This window comes from Arachis hypogaea, chromosome 12, assembly GCF_003086295.3.
Source record: "Arachis hypogaea cultivar Tifrunner chromosome 12, arahy.Tifrunner.gnm2.J5K5, whole genome shotgun sequence".
Classification (NCBI taxonomy): Eukaryota; Viridiplantae; Streptophyta; class Magnoliopsida; order Fabales; family Fabaceae; genus Arachis; species Arachis hypogaea.
This window is the reverse complement of record NC_092047.1, coordinates 74,314,713-74,321,916: the sequence shown is the minus strand read 5'-3', so window position 1 is coordinate 74,321,916 and position 7,204 is coordinate 74,314,713. Positions and strand designations below refer to the sequence as shown.

Here is a 7,204-nt window from a genome sequence, read left to right as displayed (position 1 = left end):
TATTGATAATCTGAAAAATCATAAAATTGATTCTTGAAGCAAGAAAAAGCAGTGAATACAAAATCTTGCGAAAAAAAAGAGAAAATAAAAATGGCGAAAAAAAAGAAAGAAAAAGAAAAAGCCAGCAAAAAAAGCCAAAAGCTCTTTAAACCAAAAGGCAAGAGCAAAAAGCCAATAGACCTTAAAACCAAAAGGCAAGGGTAAGAAAAAGGATCCAAGGCTTTGAGCATCAGTGGATAGGAGGGCCTAAAGGAATAAAATCCTGGCCTAAGCGGTTAAACCAAGCTGTTCCTAACCATGTGCTTGTGGCGTGAAGGTGTCAAGTGAAAACTTGAGACTGAGCAGTTAAAGTCAAGGTCCAAAGCAAAAAAAGAGTGTGCTTAAGAACCCTGGACACCTCTAATTGGGGACTTTAGCAAAGCTGAGTCACAATCTGAAAAGGTTCACCCAATTATGTGTCTGTGGCATGTATGTATCCGGTGGTAATACTGGAAAACAGAGTGCTTAGGGCCACGGCCAAGACTCATAAAGTAGCTGTGTTCAAGAATCAACATACTGAACTAGGAGAATCAATAACACTATCTAAATTCTAAGTTCCTATAGATGCCAATCATTCTGAACTTCAATGGATAAAGTGAGATGCCAAAACTATTCAAGAGGCAAAAAGCTACTAGTCCCGCTCATCTGAGTGGAGCTAAGTTTCATTGATATTTTGGAATTTATAGTATATTCTCTTCTTTTTATCCTATTTGATTTTCAGTTGTTTGGGGACAAGCAACAAATTAAGTTTGGTGTTGTGATGAGCGGATAATTTATACGCTTTTTGGCATTGTTTTTACATAATTTTTAGTATGATTTAGTTAGTTTTTAGTATATTTTTATTAGTTTTTAAATAAAATTCACATTTCTGAACTTTACTATGAGTTTGTGTGTTTTTCTGTGATTTCAGGTAATTTCTGGCTGAAATTGAGGGACTTGAGCAAAAATCAGATTTAGAGGCTGAAGAAGGACTGCAGATGCTATTGGATTCTGACCTCCCTGCACTCAAAGTAGATTTTCTGGAGCTACAGAAGTCCAAATCACGCACTCTCAATTGCGTTGGAAAGTAGACATCCAGTGCCTTCCAGAAATATATAATAGTTCATGCTTTGCCCGAGTTTAGATGACGCAAACTGGCGTTCAACGCCAGCTCTCTGCCCTATTCTGGAGTTAAACGGCAGAAACAGATTACAAACTGGTGTTTAACTCCAAAAAGAGTCTCTACACATGGAAGCTCAATGCTCAGCCCAAGCACACACCAAGTGGGTCCGGAATTGGATTTCTACATCATTTACTTATCTCTGTAAACCCTAGTAACTATAAGTAGAACTTTTTACTATTGCACTAAGAGTCCTTTTCCCTATTTTTGAATTCATATACCATTTGGGGAGGCTGGCCATTTGGCCATGCCTGGACCTTGTTCTTATGTATTTTCAACGGTAGAGTTTCTACACACCATAGATTAAGGTGTGGAGCTTTGCTGTTTCTCATGAATTAATGCAAAGTACTATTGTTTTTCTATTCAACTCAAGCCTATTTCTTTTCTAAGATATTCATTCGCACACAAGAACATGATGAATGTGATGATTATGTGATGCTCATCATTATTCTCACTTATGAACGCGTGCCTGATAAACACTTCCGTTCTACATGTAAACAAGCTTGAATGTGTATCTCTCAGCCTCCTGATCTACGATCAGAGTCTTCGTGGTATAGGCTAGAATTATTGGCGGCGATTCTTGAGATCCGGAAAGTCTAAACCTTGTCTGTGGTATTCCGAGTAGGATTTGGGAAGGGATGGCTGTGACGAGCTTCAAACTCGTGAGTGCTGGGCGTAGTGACAGATGCAAAAGGATTACTGAATCATATTCCAGTATGATCGAGAACCGACAGATGATTAGCCGTGCGGTGACAGCGTATTTTGTACCATTTTCACTGAGAGGACGGGAAGTAGCCATTGACAACGGTGATGCCCTATATAAAGCTTGCCATGAAAAGGAGTAGGAATGATTGGATGAAGACAGTAGAAAATCAGAGGTTCAGGAGGAACAAAAGCATCTCTATACGCTTATCTAAAATTCTCACCAATGAATTACATAAGTATTTCTATCCTATTTTATATTTTAATTATATTTTAATTATCAATTCACCATAACCATTTGAATCCGCCTGACTGAGATTTACAAGGTGACCATAGCTTGCTTCAAGCCAACAATCTCCGTGGGATCGACCCTTATTCACGTAAGGTTTATTACTTGGACGACCCAGTGCACTTGCTGGTTAGTTGTGCGAAGTTGTGACAAAGAGCTAAGATTATGAACGTGCGTATTAAGTTTTTAGCGCCGTTACCAAGGAATGAACGAACACAATTTCGCATACCAGCTAGCCTGGGTGCCAGCTTAGCGGCTTTTTTGTATGGGCCAGGTCCTAGGAGTGTCGTGTATATATTAGCTAGGTAGGTTCGATGATGAGCGGATAATTTATACGCTTTTTGGCATTGTTTTTAGTATATTTTTAGTATATTTTAATTAGTTTTTATTATATTTTTATTAGTTTTTAAATAAAAATCACTCTTCTGGACTTTACTATGAGTTTGTGTATTTTTCTATAATTTCAGGTATTTTCTGGCTGAAATTGAGGGACCTGAGCAAAAATATGATTCAGAGGCTGAAAAAGGACTGCAGATGCTGTTGGATTCTGACCTCTCTGCACTCAAAGTAAATTTTATGGAGCTACAGAAGCCCAATTGGCGCGCTCTCAATTGCGTTGGAAAGTAGACATCTTGGGCTTTCCAGCAATATATAATAGTTTATACTTTGCCCGAGATTTGATGGCCAAAACAGGCGTTCCAAGACAGCTCAAGAATTCTGGCGTTTAACTCCAAAACTGGCACAAAAGCTGGAGTTAAACGCCCAAGCTGGCACAAAAGCTGGCGTTTAACTCCAAGAAAAGTCTCTACACATGGAAGCTTCAATGCTCAGCCCAAGCACACACCAAGTGGGCCTGGAAGAAGATTTCTACATTAATTACCTATTTCTGTAACCCTAGGCCACTAGTTTTCTATAAATAGGACCTTTTGCTATTGTATTTGGATCGATCTTTTACTCATACTTTCATAGACCTTTTCACATTTGGGGGCTGGCCTCACGGCCATGCCTAGACCTTGTTCTTATGTATTTTCAACGGTGGAGTTTCTACACACCATAGATTAAGGTGTGGAGCTCTGCTGTTCTTCATGAATTAATGCAATTACTACTGTTTTTCTATCCAACTCAAATCTATTTCTTCTCCAAGATATTCATTCGCATCCAAGAACATGATGAATGTGATGATTATGTGACGCTCATCACCATTCTCACTTATGAACGCGTGATTGACAACCACTTCCATTCTACATGAACAAGCTTGAATGCGTATCTCTTGGGTTTCTAATCTAAGGTTGGAACCTTCGTGGTATAGGCTAGAATTATTGGCGGCGATTCCTGAGATCTGGAAAGTCTAAACCTTGTTTGTGGTATTCCGAGTAGGATCTGGGAAGGGATGACTGTGACGAACTTCAAACTCGCGATTGTGGGGCGTGTGACAGACGCAAAAGGATCAATGGATCCTATTTCGACATGATCGAGAACCGACAACTGATTAGCCGATGTTGTGACAGAGCATCAGGACCATTTTCACTGAGAGGACGGGATGTAGCCATTGAGAATAGTGATACCCAACATAAAGCTTGCCATGGAAAGGAGTATGAATGATTGGAAGAAAGCAATAGGAAAGCAGAGGTTCAAGGGGAACAAAGCATCTTCATACGCTTATCTGAAATCCACCAATGAATTACATAAGTATCTCTATCTTTATTTTATGTTTATTTTCATCACCTTAAACTCCATAACCATTTGAATCCGCCTGACTGAGATTTACAAGATGACTATAGCTTGCTTCAAGCCGACAATCTCCGTGGGATCGACCCTTACTCACGTAAGGTTTATTACTTGGACGACCCAGTGCACTTGCTGGTTAGTTGTGCGGAATTGTGACAAAGTGTGATTCACGTTTAAGAGCTCCAAGTCCTTTGGCGCCATTGTTGATGATCACAATTTCGTGCACCAAGTTTTTGGCGCCGTTACCGGGGATTGTTCGAGTTTGGACAACTGACGGTTCATCTTGTTGCTTAGATTAGGTTTCTTTTCTTCAGAATTTTTAAGAATGAATTCTACAGTTTCAAGGTGATGTTCCCACCATCACAAAAGCTGATTGATTCTCATCAATTTAGCTATTGAATGTAATGTGCTGCTGAAGCTTGGCCAAACATGCCTAATCCTTTTTAGACTGAAGCTTTAGACTAACATTGCATGATTCCTGGAATTCTTATTAAAAGTTTTGATTCTCTTTTTTCTTTTCTATATAATTTTCAAAAAAAAATACAAAAAAATTTTAAAATCATAAAACCAAAAATATTTTATGTTTCTTGTTTGAGTCTAGTATCAATTTTTAAGTTTGGTGTCAATTGCATGTTTTTATTCTTCTTGTATTTTTTAAATACATGCAATATGTTCTTCATTGATCTTCAAGTTGTTCTTGATGATTTCAATGCTCTGATCTTTAAATTCTCTTGTTTTGTGTGTTTTGTTGTTTCTCATATGCATTCTCAATTTGTTAGTGTCTCTTATATGAAAATTTTTAAGTTTGGTGTCCTGCATGCATTGTTTGATTTGAGTTTCCTAAGATTAGTTGTATTTTGATTGTTTCTCATCATTAAAAATTCAAAAATATTTTCAAAATCGTGTCTTTTCAAGTCAATAATACAAAGAATTGAAGATTCAGAACATTCAGCAGAGGAATCAAACAGAAAAAGCTGGGCGTTCAAAACGCCCAGTGAAGAAGGAAAACTGGCATTTAAACGCCAGCCAGGGTACCTGGCTGGGCGTTTAACGCCCCAAAAGGTAGAGTTTTGGGCGTTAAACGCCAGAATGGATGCCATTCTGGGTGTTTAACGCCAGGATGACACTTGAGGGAAGATTTTGTTTTTAATTTAGATTTTTTTCAAATCTTCATAATTTTTCAAAATCAAATCTTTTTCAAATCATATCTTTTCAATCATATCTCTTTTAAAATCTACTTCTTTCTATTTTATATTTATTTTTACTATTTTCAAAAATCCTTGCTTCAATTCAAGATTTACTTAAAAAATTTTCAAGTTGTTACTTGCCTATTAAGAAAGGATCAAATTTTAAATTTTAGAATCATATCTTTTAATTTCTTGTTAGTCAAGTAATCAACTTTAGTTTTAAAACTTTCTCTTTTTAATTTGATTTTCAATCATATCTTCTCAATCATATCTTTTCAATCACACCCTTTTTCAAAATTAATTTTCAATCATATCTTTTTAATTTCTGATTTCAAAATCTTTTTCAAAAATCACTTGATTTCTTTCTCAATCTTAGTTTTCGAAAACCAATTACCAAATTTTCAAAATCTCTTACTTTAATTTCGAAAATTTCTTCCCCTCTTCTCACATCCTTCTATTTAAGGGACTAAGACTCCTCACCAAGGTGCAATTCAAACTCTGTCCCTCTTGATAAGTTCGAATACCCTCTTCTCCACCTCCTCCTTCTATTCTTATTTTCTTCTGACACCTCAAGGAATCTCTATACTGTGACATAGAGGATTCCCTACTTTGTTGTTCTCTTCTCTTTCATATGAGCATGAACAAAGATAAAGGCATACTTGTTCAACCTGATCCTGAACTTGAAAGGACCTTGAAGAGAAAGCTAAAGCACAATTCTCTTTAGAGGGCCTAACAGAGATCTTCAAGGAAGAAGAAACCATGGCATCCGAAAATAACAATGCCAACAATGCAAGGAAGGTGCTTGGTGACTTTACTGCACCTGCTCCTGATTTCTATGGGAGATGCATCTCTATCCCTGCCATTGGAGCAAACAACTTTGAGCTTAAGCCTCAATTAGTTTCTTTAATGCAACAGAATTGCAAGTTTCATGGACTTCCATTGGAAGATCCTCATAAGTTCTTAGTTGAATTCTTGCAAATTTGTGATACTGTCAAGACCAATGGGGTTGACCCTGAAGTCTACAGACTTATGCTTTTTCCTTTTGCTGTAAGAGACAGAGCTAGGACATGGTTGGACTCACAACCTAAAGAAAGCCTGAACTCTTGGGAAAAGCTAGTCAATGCCTTCTTGGCAAAGTTCTTTCCACCTCAAAAACTGAGCAAGCTTAGAGTGGAAGTCCAAACCTTCAGACAGAAGGAAGGTGAATCCCTCTATGAAGCTTGGAAAAGATACAAGCAATTAATCAGAAGATGTCCTTCTGACATGCTTTCTGAATGTCGCATCATAGGAATTTTCTATGATGGTCTGTCTGAACTATCCAAGATGTCATTGGATAGCTTTGTTGGAGGATCTCTTCATCTGAAGAAGACGCCTGCAGAAGCTCAGGAACTCATTGAAATGGTTGCAAATAACCAATTCATGTACACCTCTGAAAGGAATCCTGTGAATAATGGGTCAACTCAGAAGAAAGGAGTTCTTGAGATTGATACTCTGAATGCCATATTGGCTCAGAATAAAATATTAACCCAACAAGTTAATATGATTTCTCAGAGTCTGTCTGGAATGCAAGCAGCAACAGGCAGTACTAAGGAAGCTTCCTCTGAAGAAGAAGCTTATGATCCTGAGAACCCAGCAATGGAAGAGGTGAATTACATGGGAGAACCCTATGGAAACACCTATAATCCTTCATGGAGAAATCATCTAAATCTCTCATGGAAGGATCAATAGAGACCTCAACAAGGTTTCAACAACAATAACGGTGGAAGAAACAGGTTTAGCAATAGCAAGCCTTTTCCATCATCTTCTCAGCAACAAACAGAGAATTCTAAGCAAAGCCACTCTGACTCAGCAACCATTGTCTCTGATCTAATCAAAATCACTCAAAGTTTCATGACTGAAACAAGGTCCTCCATTAGAAATTTGGAGGCACAAGTGGGTCAGCTAAGTAAGAAAATTACTGAACTCCCTCCTAGTACTCTCCCAAGCAATACAGAAGAAAATCCAAAGAGAGAGTGCAAGGCCATAAACACTTCTCCCATGGCCGAACCTGGAGAGGAGGAAGAGGCAGTGATCTCCACTGAGGAAGACCTCAATGGACGT

General features: G+C 37.9%; 1 non-coding gene across 1 annotated transcript; it reads right to left on the bottom strand.

Annotated features, from left to right (window-relative positions):
* Window positions 1-6,265: 6,265 nt before the first annotated feature.
* On the bottom strand, window positions 6,266-6,373 carry LOC112731473 (small nucleolar RNA R71). Its single transcript, XR_003167248.1, has one exon. It is a non-coding gene; the product is annotated as a small nucleolar RNA R71 (small nucleolar RNA).
* Between the last annotated feature and the right edge of the window lie 831 nt (window positions 6,374-7,204).